The following is a 16,077-nucleotide window of genomic DNA, read 5'->3' as shown; positions in this document are numbered from 1 at the left end:
TGCTACGTTCATCATGTTTTGTCTTTGGGGTTTGAATTTAATTGCTTTCCATATAGATTCAAGTAGAGAGAATGGTTCATCACAAAGTATTTTGTTCAGAAATGTTGCACAGATAAACAGATTTCTAAAACAAATGTATGTAAAACTGAAAACTCTGTCCAACATGTCCTATGATGAATGAGACTTTTTTATGCACTTCCCATTGATTTATCTGCTTTTAATGGGCCCATTGGAAAGCAGGAGTGCTTCCAAACTTTCAAGGATTGGACGTGTGTGTGTGTGTGTGTGTGTGTGTGCGTGTGTGTTTCTGTTTGGCAATGGATGGTAAGGGAGACGGCTAGCGGATCATTCCTATCAAAAAGGTGAACGTTGGAAGGCTAGGTCCCTTCCAGACCTGTTCTTTCTTCTCCATGATTTTGCTGGTGCTGTTAGTAACTCAAGCTATAAAAGCCAATTTTTCATTTCCCTAGACATTTCCAAATAGTTGAGGAAAATAGATTAAAAGGAAAGGGAACTCTGGAGTTGTTCATAAGTAGCCTCTAGTCTGGATTTTTTTTCCCCCTTAATTTGCAGCTTTCCATCCTGCACTTTGCTGGGTCCTGGGTGCACTGTCTCCATCCAGGAGCCAGCTCAGCAGTCTGGTCTCTGGACTGTTAGCAGCTGCCTGGAACCACAATTCAAATCAAATTCATCTTGATGAGTTTGATTAATTGAGCTTCAGGAGTTTTGCTCTGGGCTATTTCTTTGAATCGAAGTCTTAAGATCCCAGGCAGTGTCTGTTGGGAGAACTTTAAATATACCCTAGGGTCTCTTTAGAAAGATTGGATTTTGTCCTAGACTCCATTTCTGAAAATGGCAAAACAAAAACAAACAAACAAACAAACAAACATAACCTCTTATAGCGGAGCTTGTCTTAGCCCACAGGGGATACTTAGGATGTTAGCTACCTTGCTCTTAAGAGAACTGCTTGTTTCTGTTTTCCTCATTTCAGATTTAATCAAGGAGAATTTGCCTTTTATTTATTTCTGAAAGATAAATTAACTTCTTTTTCTGTTTCTTGTTTCCTGGGGTCATGCCAAGGTCTTATCAGATGCTCTGCCTTTCTCCCTACTTGCCATGAACTTCCAAAGGAGGTCATTCATTCATTCATTCATTCAATCATTCATTCAGACAAGAGCCATTTATTAAGTATCTGATATTTGTCAAGCACTTTTCTGGGATTAAAAACATCAATCAGGGGGCACCTGGGTGGCTCTGTCGGTTAAGCATCCGACTTCGGTTCAGGTCATGATCTCACGGCTTGTGAGTTCGAGCCCTGCGTCGGGCTCCGTGCTGACAGCTCAGAGACTGGAGCCTGCTTCATAGTCTGGGTCTCCCTCTCTCTCTGCCCCTCCCCCGTTCATGCTCTGTCTGTCTCTGTCTCTTTGTCTCTGTCAAAAATAAATAAACATTAAAAAAAAAACTTAAAAAAAATCAATCAGGACTCCTGCCCAGAAAGAAGACAGAATCTAGCATAGAAGGACAGGTGTATACAAATATATGTAGTAGACACATAGAAGAGATGAGAAACAATGACCTAAGCAGGACTAATGGACACAGAGAGTAGAGTTGAGATATGAGAGGAGTCAAGAGGTTAAGTGTACTGTCCTGAGCATTAGTTGGATTTTGGGAGTGTCAGATGGATGGCCCCAAGGTTGGGTAACAGAGTGGAAGGTGGGACAGTCTCTGAAATGGGGACCAGTGCAGGGAAGGTAGGTTTGTATAGAAAATGCTTCCATCTGTCTTTGGACAAGCTGACTGGGGGGGGGGGGGGGTGGGCAAGGAGACATCCAAGGCAAGAGACTAGGTTGACGACTGAATATATGATATTGGAGCTGGAGCTCAGGAAGGATCTGGACCAAAGAGAAAGGTTTGCAATTTTTTAACATATGGGTGGTGGGTGGTTGGAGCCTTGGGAGTGGGTGAGATTATCTAAGTACAGCATGTGGAATAAAGAGAAAAAATGGTAAGATAAAGCCCCAGTAAAAACCAACATTTAGGGGTCTATTAGGATTCTCCAAATAAATAGAATCGATCGCATTTATGTATACATATATATGTGTATATATATATATACACACACACACACGTATATATATGTATATACGCATACACATATGTGTGTATATACATATATGTATACACGTATATGTATACATATACGTGTATACGTATATGTGTGTACATACATATATATGTATATATATATGTGTGTGTATATATATATATATATATATATACATATATATGTATGTATGGAATTGGCTTACTTGATTATGGAGACTGAAAAGTCCAACAATCTGCCATCGCTAAGATGGAGAACCAGAAGAGCCAGTTGTACAAATGTCTGTCCAAAAGCTAGCAGGATAAAACGTGGGAAGAGCCAATGTTTTGGCTGAAGTCCAAAGGCAGGAGAAAGTTGACATTCTATGCAAACAGTCAAGCAGGAAGAGTTCCCTCTTCCTCTTGGGAGGTTCAGAACTTTTTGTGGTAACCAGGCGTTCAACTGATTGTATAAGGCCCACCAACATTAGGGAGGGCAATTAGTTTTACCCGGTCTACTGATTTAAATATTAATCTCATTCAGCAGTACTCTCACAGACATACCCAGAGAATTGGGTTTGACTAAATACTGGGCACCATGTGAACCAGTGAAATTGACACATAAAAATTAACCATCACAAGGAGCATGCAGAGGAGAAGGAAGGGAAAGAGACAGAGAAGGTAAAAGAAATGGAGGAAATGCTCTCTTTTTATGAGTAATCCTACAACCACCTTAATTGCCTTTTTCTAGGGAGGTTTGGGGCTGGCAGGTCTCAGGCTCCTGCAGGTGGGTCCCTCTTCTGCCTCATCACTTGGTGGTGGGGGAGGGGTCCCCTGAACCAGATAGTGGGAGCTGTGCTCATGTGAAGGAGATTCTTACAGACTTTTAACCGGCGTTTAAAGGAGGATATTTCCGTGGAGCAGTCCATGTAAACTTCACTTGGGATCTGGCCACCTCTGAAGACATCCCCGTGTTTTCCACGTTCTGCCTTTGTGCTTGATCACTGGTCACGATCACACGTTCATACTCACACTCGCAAAAGTCCTTTTATGTTGTTTCTTAAAACTCGAAAACACAACTGATAGAAACTAGGGTAAGGGAACACTTGTGAAGTACCAGGCACCGTGTCCGACATACATCGTCTCCTTCACCTCTTCCAGACATTCTTTGAAATAGTCCCGGGCACCTGGGTGGCTCAGCTGGTTAAGCATCTGACTCTTGATTTCAGCTCAGTGCGTGATCTCACGGTTCATGACTTCCAGCCCGGCGTTGGGCTCCACGCTGACGGTGTGGAGCCTGCTTGAGATTCTCTCTGTCTCTCTCTCTTTCCCTCCCGTGCACTCTCTCTCTCTCTCTCTCTCTCTCTCTCTCTCTCTCTCTCTTTCTCTCTCCCAAATAAATAAACTTTAAAAACAAAAAAGGCTACTTTGAAATAGTCCAGCAAACCTAACACTCAGTCCGCTTCAGATCATAAGAAGCCCCAAGGCTTTAAAGACAACAGAGACCTCTCTTCATTGTGCTTTGTAAGCTGCAAAGTAGCACACAGTTGAACCATATTATCACTGAGTAACACAGGAGCCTTTGACACAGAAGGCACCCTGCCCACTTTAGAGAAGAGGAAACAAAAGTTCCTTGAGACCGCTTTGCTAGTGAGTGATGAAGCTGCCACCAGATCCAGGTCTGGAGACATCTAGGTCTGTTGACACAGCCTGGCCCTTCAGGTGACCCTGTGGTCCTTCAGATTGCCTACGTAGGAAGAGGCCAGGGCGTGGCCTCATATCTCTCTTTTCTGCCCAGGCAGAAGTCAGCACTGACTCAGCAGGCAGCCTGAGACTTGCAACAGAGCCAACCTCGCCTCTCGCTTCTTAGAAACTTCTCCCATCGGAGAACTCACTAGACTGCCGTGGTCCCACCTTCCTCTGCAGCCTGTGCTCTTTCTCAGACTCCAAAACTGCAGATCTGGCTGTCCTAGAGGCTCTATCCCCAGATGGGCTGAACATCGGGTAAGGTAGGTCTGAGCTCTCACCTTCCCCTGGAAACCTTTGGAAAGCTTTTGCAATAAAATAAAATTACATATTAATACTTGACAATTAATCTCTGACTCGGAAGAGCCATATACACCATATGTGTAACCTCTGGACATTTCAATTTTCAATCTACACAGTGAGATAACATCCTGAAAACGGAATGTAATCATCAATTAGCAATGTTCCTTAGGACAGACTGATCTGCAGTAGTGAGCAGTTTTCAGGATCTGAGCGATGGCTGGTTTTAAGCCAGAAGAAGAGTCAGAGGAGTCAGAGGAAGAAAAGACAGATGAGTATTTGAGCCTAGTGATAAGTCATAGAGGCTGGGCTGTGGAAAGCCAGCTTCCACGAGCCCCTGGCTAGCTCTGTCCTCCTAGGGCTTAGGAATGCGTCAGTGACAGCGACCATTGGCTGGGCTACAGTGGGGTTAACTGAGAGATATCAAAGAAGCAGAACATGTGGCCCCTGCTATGAAGACTTAGAAATTGTGTTGCGGAATCAGATCATACGCACGCGGAGTGGATTAAAAACAGCACTCAAAGAGGCACACGCTGGCGAGTATGAATTGATACTGGGCCTGGTGGTCATGGACCTGTTTTCCTGCTTCTGTGTCACCAAGGATGACAACTAGAATCGCCGAGCAGCTGTCGTAACAAGTGCTTGTAGATCCGTGGTGAGAAGTCATCAGGCCAGAACAGTGCATTGTGTTTTCTTATTATGTTTAATGGAAAATTGAAGCGCTCGGATATTTCCAAAGTGTAATTTGTTCTGATGGGTAGGCCGACAGTGAATTGGGCTGCTTCACTAGGGAAGAGGCAAAAAAAATAAATTAAACAAATTAATGACTGTGACGCATTCCGGGGGAAGGAAAATGCAGTTGACAATCCACCCCCACTACCACCCCTGACAAAAATCATCATTTTTATTGCAGTCACATCTCCTTGGGCTGCTGCTTCTTGTGGGTATTTTTAAAGAAAACTTCCCCTCTTGTCGTTTTCTTTAGCCCAGTAAGCACAGTTGCTAATTTTCTCTCATTTGGAGATTCCCCCCTGGAACCATATGCCATTAAAAAGCTTAGACACGTGGAAATGGACTGATGGAGATATGAGGAGACAGGGAGTTTCAGACGAGGAGAGACTTTGTCAGATGGAATGACTCTGACATCGGATTCGCTAACCAAAAGAGAAAGATCCTGCCATGGAAGGCGAGGAAGAGAGCCTTTCCCTGGTCTCTGGAAGGGTCCAGAAGGCATGGTGTTCCCAGGGCACAGCTCAGGGCCCGGCCTCTAGCAAGTGCCCATCGGCTGAGAGAATGAATGAAAATGAATGAACGAATGAGTGAGTGAACGAATGAATGAGTGAATAGGACAGATGAGCATCTCTGAAGCAGAGAGGCAGACCGGAGCCTGGGAGGCTGGTCACAATGAGAGGCAGGACTTGCGAGCAGGTTGGCATACGTGGGACTCAGATGACACAGAGCACCACAGAACACAGCACGGAGGTTCTGGCGAATACCCCTGATACAATACGGACCCCTAGTTCCATGTCCCTTTTTCCATAGAACTTTTTTTTATTTCGCATATATTTGAGTAATTATTCAGGTTCGTGTTTCCAGGGTAGTGTTCAAACTATTTAAGAAACGGGAACCTTCTTGCCCTTTTGGTGGGAATGCAAACTGGTGCAGCCACTCTGGAAAACAGTGTGGAGGTTCCTCAAAAAGTTAAAAATAGATCTACCTTAGGACCCAGCGATAGCACTGCTAGGAATTTACCCAAGGGATACAGGAGTGCTGATGCATAGGGGCACTTGTACCCCAATGTTTACGGCAGCACTTTCAACAATAGCCAAATTACGGAAAGAGCCTAAATGTCCATCAACTGATGAGTGGATAAAGAAATTGTGGTTTTTATACACAATGGAATACTACGTGGCAATGAGAAAGAATGGAATATGGCCTTTTGTAGCAACGTGGATGGAACCGGAGAGTGTTATGCTAAGTGAAATAAGTCATACAGAGAAAGACAGACACCATATGTTTTCACTCTTATGTGGATCCTGAGAAACTTAACAGAAGACCATGGGGGAGGGGAAGGAAAAAAAAAAGAGAGGGAGAGAGCCAGACCATAAGAGACTCTTAAAAACAGAATAAACTGAGGGTTGATGGGGGGTGGGAGGGAGGGGTGGGTGAGTGATGGGCACTGAGGAGGGCACCTGTTGGGATGAGCACTGGGTGTTGTATGGAAACCAATTTGACAATAAATTTCGTATTTAAAAAAAAGCGTGGAGGGGGACAAAACATAAGAGACCCTTAAATATGGAGAACAAACTGAGAGTTACTGGAGGGGTTCTGGGAGGGGGAATGGGCTAAATGGGTAAGGGGCATTAAGGAATCTACTCCTAAAATCATTGTTGCACTATATACTGACTAATTTGGCTATAAATTTAAAAAAATAAAATAAAATAAATTAAAAATATAAAAAAAAAACCTGGTATATTGATGGCACCAACCATCCAGAGCAGATGCAATCAGTGGACACAGGCAGTACAGGCCCAGACCGCCATCCAGAATATAAGTCCTGAATGTTTCTCTCTCACTGGACCTAAGTTTTCTGGGGATGAGTATCATGTTGGCTTTTTCATGTATAATTTTTTTAATGTTTATGTATTCTTGAGAGAGAGAGAGACAGAGCTCAAGCAGGGGAGGGGCATAGAGAGAGGGAGACAGAGACTCTGAAGCAGGCTCCAGGATCCCAGCTGAAGGCACAGAGCCCGACATGGGGCTCGAACTCAGGAACTGTGAGATCATGACCTGAGCTGAAGTCAGATGCTTAACTGACTGAGCCACCCAGGCGCCCCTTTTGCCTTTTTTTTTTTTTAAGTTTATCTGTTTATTTTGAGAGAAAGAATGAGAGAGAGTGTGAGCAGGGGTGGAGCAGTGAGAGAGAGAGAATGCCAAGCAGGCAGTCAGCCTGTCAGCACAGAGCCTGATGCGGGGCTCGATCTCGGGAATTGTGAGATCATGACCTGAGCCAAAATCAAGAGTCGACGCTTAACCAACTGAGCCACCCAGGCACCCCTCGCGTTTGCTTTTATACTTCATATCACACCTCAGCACCTAGATCGAGCCTTTGATATAAATACACTTCCTCAGTTTAGCCTGCTTTGCATTTAGTAGCCACTCAATAAATATTTGTGGAATGAATGAATGCATTACGCGAGGAAGAAATGCACTGAGGGGTGGGGGTGGGGGGATGGAATGCAATGTAGCCTTGGAAATCCCCCTGGCCTGCTCAAACTACACAGCAACCTGCCCTCCCTCTGGGCTCCCTGGGACCACCCTAGCGCATTGGCATGCAGGATATGGGAGGGCAGAGGCGGATCCAGTTCTCTGGGCAGCCAGGGTATTTCCTGCAAAGCACTTTCCTTGACTTGTGTAAGTAAATCTGTTAATGCTCTCCTACTTCCTCCCCTTTGTTAGCGAGCCCAGTGTATTAATTAAAAACTGCAGGCAGCTGTAAGTATCTCCAGAAGAAGGATTAAGCCAGCTTTCTGTCAATTGCTTTCAAAGTGATTGCTATTTGCTAGAGAAACGCTTTCTTCAGGGGTTGAAGCAACCTGTTTCCACTTTTCCGTCTCCTACATTACCTCATTAGCCCGCTGGCCCCTTCCCCGAATTCATGCTTCAAGCCCATTGCGGCAGGAAGACCGCAGTGATATGCCACATGCCTACGACAGTACCCCCTGGGACAGACATGGCCGTCTGGGCACTAATGCAATCAGAGCAAGGCGTCACCAGTGTAATCGTGAGCGGGTCAGTTCCCCTTCTTCCTGCTGACCTCTCAGCTTCGGCTGACTTAGGGCACCTGTGACATGTTTGTATCAACCATGCTTAGGGCGCCGATGAGGGGAAAAGCCAGGGACATGGCTGTCTCCTACACGATGTATCTATCTCAGTTAACCCTTCTTTTTTGCACCTGTCTATGGTACTGAGCACATCAGGAGAGACCTTTCTGCCTCACACGAGGAAGAACGTTCTGACAGAGCCAGGCTGTCTCGAGATGAAACCTACCATGGTAGGCACTCAGTAACGACTGTTAAAATGAACTGCCCATGAGATTCAACCAGATGACCTTTAATGGCCCTTCCTGGGTTGAAATATAATGTTGTGAACCAGGCTGTCTTATGGGGTTTTCACTGAGTGAGTGGAAAAGACTATCTCCCTTCATGGACAGGCAAGGTTTTGCACTTTCTGGGCCATCTGCTCTGCCTGGCCAGTCTTAAGGGCAGAGAGGGAACGGGGCAAGGGGAGCGGGTGATGGACAGGATGGCACCAGAAAGCCAGGGTGGAAGGAAGTATTTCTGAGCCCCCAGACAATTTGTAACCTGCACAATTCATATTATCAGCAATGAATGTTAAGTAAATCAAATTCTCCATTGAAGTAATAAACAATCAGCTATCATAGCACAAAATATGTCTGAACTCAACTCTAATGTGACTGTAAAATAAAGTGTCAAATCTCAGGCAGTTGTTTTTTTTCTTTTTTTTTTTTTTTTTTTTTTTTTTTTTTTTTTTTTTGAGAGAGAGGACTGACTGATAGGAACTTCCCAAGCTCCTTCTATTCCTCCCTTGGGTGCGAGCAGTGGCTGACTCTCTGCCCTCTGGGCCCTACGGCAATGACTTCAGTTACTCAGTCCCTCTGCTTTGGAAACCTTGGGAAATTACATGTGTTATGAGAGATGCTCACAGCCCCTGGTGAGAATTGGGATTCTGGGCGAACACACACACCTACTCACACACGCATGCATGCACACCGCACATGCACACACACCCGCACACGCATGCACACACACGCCCGTGCACACGCGCCCACACGTCTGGCAGACTTGCATCTCCCCTGTATGCCACTCAGCCGATTGTGGTGTGAGACCCAGCCTCAGCAAAGAAAGAAAGGGGGGAAGAAAAGACCTAAGTCAGGATAACATAAATAAGTCTGTGGCAGGCAGAGAAAAACCCAAACAACTAATAGCACCAGAGAAAAGTCACTGCAGAATTTATATAAAAAAAAAAGCGTATCAGAAAAGCTGTTCCAGAGGCCTCGGAGAGGCAGAAATCACGAAAATTCTTTCCTGCCAGCCTGTGGCTTAAATGTGTAAGAATTACTCTTTCGTGAAAAATCGGTGACCGATTTGATTATTTTCTGTCAACAGTCAGCCCTTTTGTTTGTCGTCATACTTGGTGGATTGACGGGTCTCTCCTTCTCCCTCTCCAATGTGTGTGTACGTGCATGCATGTGTGTGTGCGTGTGTGTGCGTGTATTTAACTCACATTGACGTCTTTGGTCTTCTTTTGCATTATCAACATGTTTAAGTCAGAAACAGGTAAACAAAACTCCATCGGTGCTTAAACCCTTACTGTTCCTCTCTCTCCTGTCTTCATTTCAACCTTTTACAAGACAAATTTGTAGGATAAATATATAAATAGTTGTCCTAGCTGGCTTTTTTTTTTTTTTTTTTTTTTTTTTGGTAGCATGATTTCGGTTCTTCTTTCCCTTTTCCTTTGGCCGATTGCTTCTTCCCTCGAGAGGAGTTCATTGCTACAGACTTCAATAAAGTGGAAAGGCTGTCCAGGGAACATTTGGCCAATTCCTCTGCCTCTCTGCAGGATTGATTGCACCAGGCGATTTGTGACTCCTGCCTTTCCTTCCATCACTCAGAGGCTTAGTTTTCCTTCTGGTTGCTTTGTCTCCAGTGTCTCATATGCCAGCATGATGATTGGCACAACTGTCTTGAACACTTCAAGTGCAATTAGTCCTTCCGTGAGGAGGAGGAGGAGGGAGGCAAGCGTTCCTCCTGACACAAAACAGTCTTCTTTTTTAGGACTGTCTACCACTTCGAGCCATTCCTAAGCAGAAGACACCCATCTTCCAGTAGCAGATACCCCCGTGCCTTCCTCGTTATGCCAACCCTCACATTGGTCAGTAAGGCATTATTGAGAGTCTCTTGTGGGTCCTGCAGAAAGTCAGATGCTCCGGGTGTCACGCTACAACTTTAAGACATGGCTTCTGCCCCTTTGAAGCTTACGTCTTAATTAAAGAAACATCCAAACATATGAAGGTCCTGATCAAATGCCTGAAGTGTGTCTACTGATGCACCCACCTCCAGTGTCTAGATTGTTAGGTCTTTTCTGTTTCTTTTATTTTATCCTACACGTTAAAAAGCATATGTGGCTTCTCCATTCCAAGGCTATCCTTAGCACATGTCCTTTATACCTCTTGGGGTGGACAGATGATGGCCCCAGACGTGTTCACATCCTAATCCCCCGTGCCTGTGAATTTGTTACCTTACATGTCAAAAGTGACTTTGCAGATGAGATTTGGTGGAGATGCGATTTAAAATGGGGAGATTTTCCTAGATTATGTCGGTGGACTCCACATAATCACAAGACAGGGGCAGAGTCTGAGAGGGGGAGGTGGCAACAGAAGCGGAGCTTGGATGATGTGGGGCCGTGAGCCAATGAATGCAGGCAGCCTGTACAGCTTGGAAAAAACAAGGAAATAGACTTTCCCTTGAGCTTCCAGAAGGAACCCAGCCCTGCTGATAATGTTTTGAGTTCCGACTTCCAGAACTGTAACATAATACATTGGTGCTGTTCTCACCTACTGATTTTGTGATCATTTTAATACAGCAGCAGTAGGAAACATACATTGATTGAGCCATCCTTGGTCACCTGACCCACATTTGCGTCTTTGGTCTTTATCTTCTTTTCCGCAGGCTATGAGCGGCCAACAAATCTAGGTTATAAGTGAACAAAACTGTTTGTTTTTAAACTTTCATTGTTCCTCTACCTTCTGTCTTTTTCAACCTTTTGTAGCCAAGTTATTTTACAAACAGTCTGAGGCATTGATTCTCAGATCTGTCTATGCCCAGCATCACCTGAAAAGTTTTTCAAATAATGCGTCTGCTCAGGCTATTCCACGGATCTGCTGGAGTGGGACCCCCACCCCACATCCATTCACTGAACTGTAGCACCTACCACACCAGTAAAACAATTCGTGAGAAAGTTAATGAAGTTACTCTTCCCCCCCCCCATCTTCATAATCCCCAAATATGGCACCACATTCAGTCTGTAAACTCTGAAACTCTGCTACATCTAATGTGCTGATGATCACCTTATTTCTGGAGATTCTTTCTTGGCTTCCTAATTTTATCACTGATTGCCCATTTGTTTTCCTTCCTAACCTTAAAGATGAGTCCTCAGATCTGTGTATCTATGTTATCTATGTATGGATCTTTGTATCTATGTGTCTGGTTTTAGTGTTTCCGTCATGAATTCCTGTCTCTCTTCCGTGGAGCTCAGCTGTCCTGAGCATCACTTCCTCCCTTGTGTGGACAACTTCTAAACTTGTAGCTTCTTCTTGGACCTCTCTTCCAGCCCCAGTATCGCTTTCCCAACTGGCTGCTAGACCATTCTCTGTAATAGCTACCATTTGTTAGATGTTTTTAGTCTTCACGACAGTCCCCCAAGATCTTAGTCCTGTATTCACAGATGAGGAATCTTAGGCTCGCAGAGGTTATGCAACCAGCCAGGAGTCATACGTCCCTGTGATCCAGATTCAAAATGTACCCTCAATATTCAGCGGAATCCTCAATTCTTCTTTTGGCAAGTTTTCAAAATCTATTTACATAGGGAGCTTCCTTGGGGGGTTCTGCGGGCCCAGGTCCATTACCATCCTTCCGTTTCTTCTCAAGGCAAAGAGGGAATGTATTTCAGTGTGTACATTTCAAGCGTGAGCTGTTCAAGAGAAGACACCAACTTTTCTCAGGGTGAGGCATTCCTTATTTTTCCACTTGTTTAAAACCTACCCTTCCTTCAGTACTCAACTGAAATGCCTCTGTGCACATGAGGTCTCCTAGACCCAGCTCACACAGAAGAAATTGCCTTTCCTTTGAACTAGGGGTTTTCAGGACTGTGACTATATAGTAAACATTTCTGTCCACACCCCTCCTAGCCCTGTGTATCTGGCAACATGCTTCTAGGGCTTTGCCAAAGAAGACTTGAATGATGAGACACTATTGGGAATATTTTGCTCTGCCATCCGGAAACTGGTTTTTCTGAACAGGTCACATATCTTTGAACTTTCTCCTACCTCTGAGTAAGTTCTCTGCCCTCATGGGGCAGGAACCCTCTCTCTAAACTAGGCTGGTCTTGGAAATTCCCTTTATTTGGAAGGATGAATTTTTCTTCCCTAAGAGGCCTCTCAGCTCAAGTTCTGCTTTATCACTTTTTCTACCAAGGAGTCTAAGTGCTCTGTGCAGATGAAACTCCTAATATCCAGCCCTAGCACCCTAGAATTCCAATGATAAATCTACAGATGGTGGCTCCCCACCTCCACCCTCTTCCGTGTAATGTGAGATGTGGAAAGAGAGAAATCAGCCCATCTCGACACCAACTGGTAGAGGCATCCCCAGCAGGACCTCAGAGAAGGATAGGTCTTCCTACATGGAGGAGGAAAGTGTAAGCTTCCTTTGTAATGCATCAAGCAAGAGTAGAGACTCACAGGTAGAAATAATGAGTGACAGGAGAAAGGCGGCCACAGTGGGGAGACCACCCTGGTTGAGCTGGAGCATTTAAGGGACATGACATTATCTCAGTAAATGGCTTCAGATTCCAAAGGATCTTAAACACCAGCCAATGGAGATTAGCCTTGACGTTAGGGGCACTGGGTATCCTTGTATATTTTAAAGCTGGAAAGTGATCTAATGCTTAGGTTTCCATAAATAAATAACCAAAAGGAAGAAGGGAAGAGTGGCCAAATGTCTTAAATTCCTCTTGGGCCTATTGCCTGATTTATCTTGGACCCCAAACACACAGACATGTGCAGATTTTCTTGGATTATTTATTTTGGTTTTAACGTACACAGTGGAGAACTCGATGTGAGCTTGGCTGGATGCTTCAGAGAAAAGGGCTGTGTTGTGTATGCATCTGTTGTTGCAACTGGTGCAGGCCATCTGTGGGTGGTTCCTGCCATTCTTAGCAGCCCTCCTTCTCTCTTGGAGAATGAAGGCTCCTACACTGAGTCATTTGGTGGCCGCTGAATTTTATTTTCGGAATGTGTCCTAAATACTGCAGGCTGCCCACTCACTATGCCGAAGAGAATGCCCTTTGAGAAGAGGATTCCTATTTGTCTAACAACAGCTTGCTGCTGGGGCGATCTCTCTCTTTTGTCACGGGCTGAATGGGGAAAGGCTCAGCCTTTGATCTCCAAGGCTGAGAGCGTCCAGGGAGGAAGCTGAGCAGCCCGCTATGGTTTGAGTCTGAAACACATCTTTATGTTGCTTCACACGACGTTGCATGTGGATCACTATCTCGGTGTTCTAGAGAAGAATCGGAATCGTAAAGTTTAAGAACTGGAGGGGACCCCAGAGTCCGGCTGCCTACAGATCACCTGAATGTCCTTTACAGTAGTTCCAATCAGGGGTCATTCTGCTGCGTCTTGCTAGCTTCTTGTGCCAGAAGACTCACTACCTTGAAAAGATTTCTAATCCAGGGTAGCCAGTGGCCTCATACAAAACCCTGTTTATGTAAGCCTTTCTAGAGAGATTGAGTTAGGTGTTTTAAAAGCCCACCAAAAATCATACCTGCAGAGCCTGCAAATTCATATCGAGGAATGTGGCTAAGGAACTAAATGAATGAATGAAGCAAAATGTAATATTCCTTTCCATGGCCGGTAGTAAGGAGATAAAGTGAATTAAAAACCATGTTGTAGAATAGTAAGTGTTAATATGAAGAGGCAGTAGTAGCTATCATTTTAAGCACTTGTTCTACGTCTTTTCTAGAGCTTTCCATGTACTATTTTATTTATTATTCATTCATCATGTGTCATGATATGTGTGTGTGTGTGTGTGTGTGTGTGTGTGTGTGTGTGTGTGTGTGTTTTGAAGGCTGGGAGGGTCAGGGATTCTGTGAACACTTTAGTTTTTTGAGGATGAGCTAATGGTGTCTTCCATCTCCTGTCTCCTACACTGGCTTCTGAATTGCTATCCCCGCCCCAGCCGTCTGCTTTCCTGAGGCTCCACGAAACATTTCCCCACTTTGCCTATCCTGTGGTTGGTTGGGGTCAGTCGCTTTTTCACTTCCATCAAGACAAGGCAGGCTCCCTGAGGAGGTAGGCTTTTTAGGAAGACTTAAAGGGGGTGAGGGACTATCATTAGGTAAAGCCCTGAAGAAAGGTACTGAATGATGGATCTTCTAAATGCATATTAATGCTTAATTGTTTCTGATGTTCTTTGGAGAGCCTGAGCCTCTCCTAATTTTCTTGATCTCTCAACCCTGAGGAAGAGCTGTACTATCTGTCACACTGGACCAGGAACTTGACCTCCCGCATGGCAGTTCTAGAACGATTCCACTGTCTTCCTAGCTATGAGCATAGGATGTGACAGTCTTGGACCTTAGTGAATATCACAGTGGTTACAAGAGTCTCTGGGTCCCTCCCCCTGGGCTCTCGCTCTCACTGAGATCCTTCTTTAGGGGGGCCCAGATGCATCCAGAGTTTTTCTCATGCTGTGTTTGAAACTTGACCATTTTTTTTAATGATAAAGAATAATTTCAATAATGTAGAGTTGGTTTCTTATTAAATCAAAGGAGAAAGATTATCAAGCGTGGTAGGTATTGTACTTTAAGTTGATTACAAAAAGCTTTATTGAGGGTTAACCACTAGGCAATGGATAGAAAATCAATTACACGGTAGTTAAACATCCAATAATATGTGTTGTAATGAACAATTCATATTTAACACCTCTTATGAAATAATGAGCTGTGTTGGAGTTTTGGGGTAGCCAAGCAGCAGTTGGGATATGAGAGTAAAATCTTGAGGAGGCTGACACCATGTTTTATCAAGTAGCATCTCATGGCATCATGGTTATGTGAGGGCTGGTTCACTTCCCATTCCGGTATCATGCCTCCTGACGGCTGCCATGACCACACAGCTTCTAAGAGTCACCAGTCTAGACTGAGACCCAAGACTGCACTGACGTCAGATTGGTACGAAAGAGCAAGTCGTTAAGTCACTAAGATGATGCTGTGCATCATGAAATTAACATTTCCAGATTTCCTTAGGTAATGTGGACAGCCAGGGGGTCCTTTTCTCATCCTATCCCAGTCTATAGAGACCCATCTCTTCACCGTCTGCCATATTGTCTCCCACGTGATACATAAAAGCCTGACTCAGAACTCTTTATATTTAAATGGTATTTGCATGTAGTGTGTTCATGAATAACTCAATTCAGTTGCTATTCATGCTTTTCCTTTTTCACCACACCACCCAATCAAATGTGATTTCAAGATAGGAAGGGGCCATCCAGTCTCAAAACCTGCCAAGCCACCCACATTTCTGGCTTCACTGAAGGTTGTTCTGTAATTCCCTGTGTCTCCTTCTGCTCCGGGTTCTATAATATGAAGCTAGTATTTTCAAAGGAGTTCACAGTTTGTGCCTCCAGAATCAGACCATGGTAGAGTCCTTCAGTTTAGCCAATTCACAGATATTTGGCAGAGTTACAGGAGAGGTGAAGGAGAAAGCAAAGAGTGGAAGACAAGAAGAAAATAGCAGCGCTCAGGTGGCAATTGGAAATGAGAACCAGTGAAGCGGAGAGAATACAAAGCGGCTATTTCATGGGTAGAAGATCGCGATGGGGAAGGTTCACTCATGAGTAGGAGAAGCTGAGTGAGGAAAGGACAATAGGAGGGAGTAAGCTATTGGCTCAGAAAACACTGGCTTTGGCTGACATTGTGAAGATCATAAAACCAACCTGAGGTAAGGAGGATAGTTAGCATTTGGGAGCTTAGGCTCTAGAGCCTGGCAGACTAGATTTCTGGTCCTTTCTGCCACTTGCTAGCTATGTGGTTGGGAATTTATTTAACCCCTCTGGGCCCAGTGATGCAAAATCTACGTGCTTACACCCAAGTACCTAG

At 44.6% G+C, this 16,077-nt stretch overlaps 1 protein-coding gene across 2 annotated transcripts in view; it reads left to right on the top strand.

Annotated features, from left to right (window-relative positions):
* The window catches only part of KIRREL3 (kirre like nephrin family adhesion molecule 3), a 549,921-nt gene that overhangs the window by 35,928 nt on the left and 497,916 nt on the right, over positions 1-16,077 (top strand). The gene's annotated exons all lie outside the window — the stretch shown is intronic.

Source organism: Prionailurus viverrinus, chromosome D1 (assembly GCF_022837055.1).
Source record: "Prionailurus viverrinus isolate Anna chromosome D1, UM_Priviv_1.0, whole genome shotgun sequence".
Taxonomy (NCBI): Eukaryota; Metazoa; Chordata; class Mammalia; order Carnivora; family Felidae; genus Prionailurus; species Prionailurus viverrinus.
The sequence above is the reverse complement of the archived record's forward strand: the minus strand, read 5'-3'. Positions and strand labels throughout refer to the sequence as shown.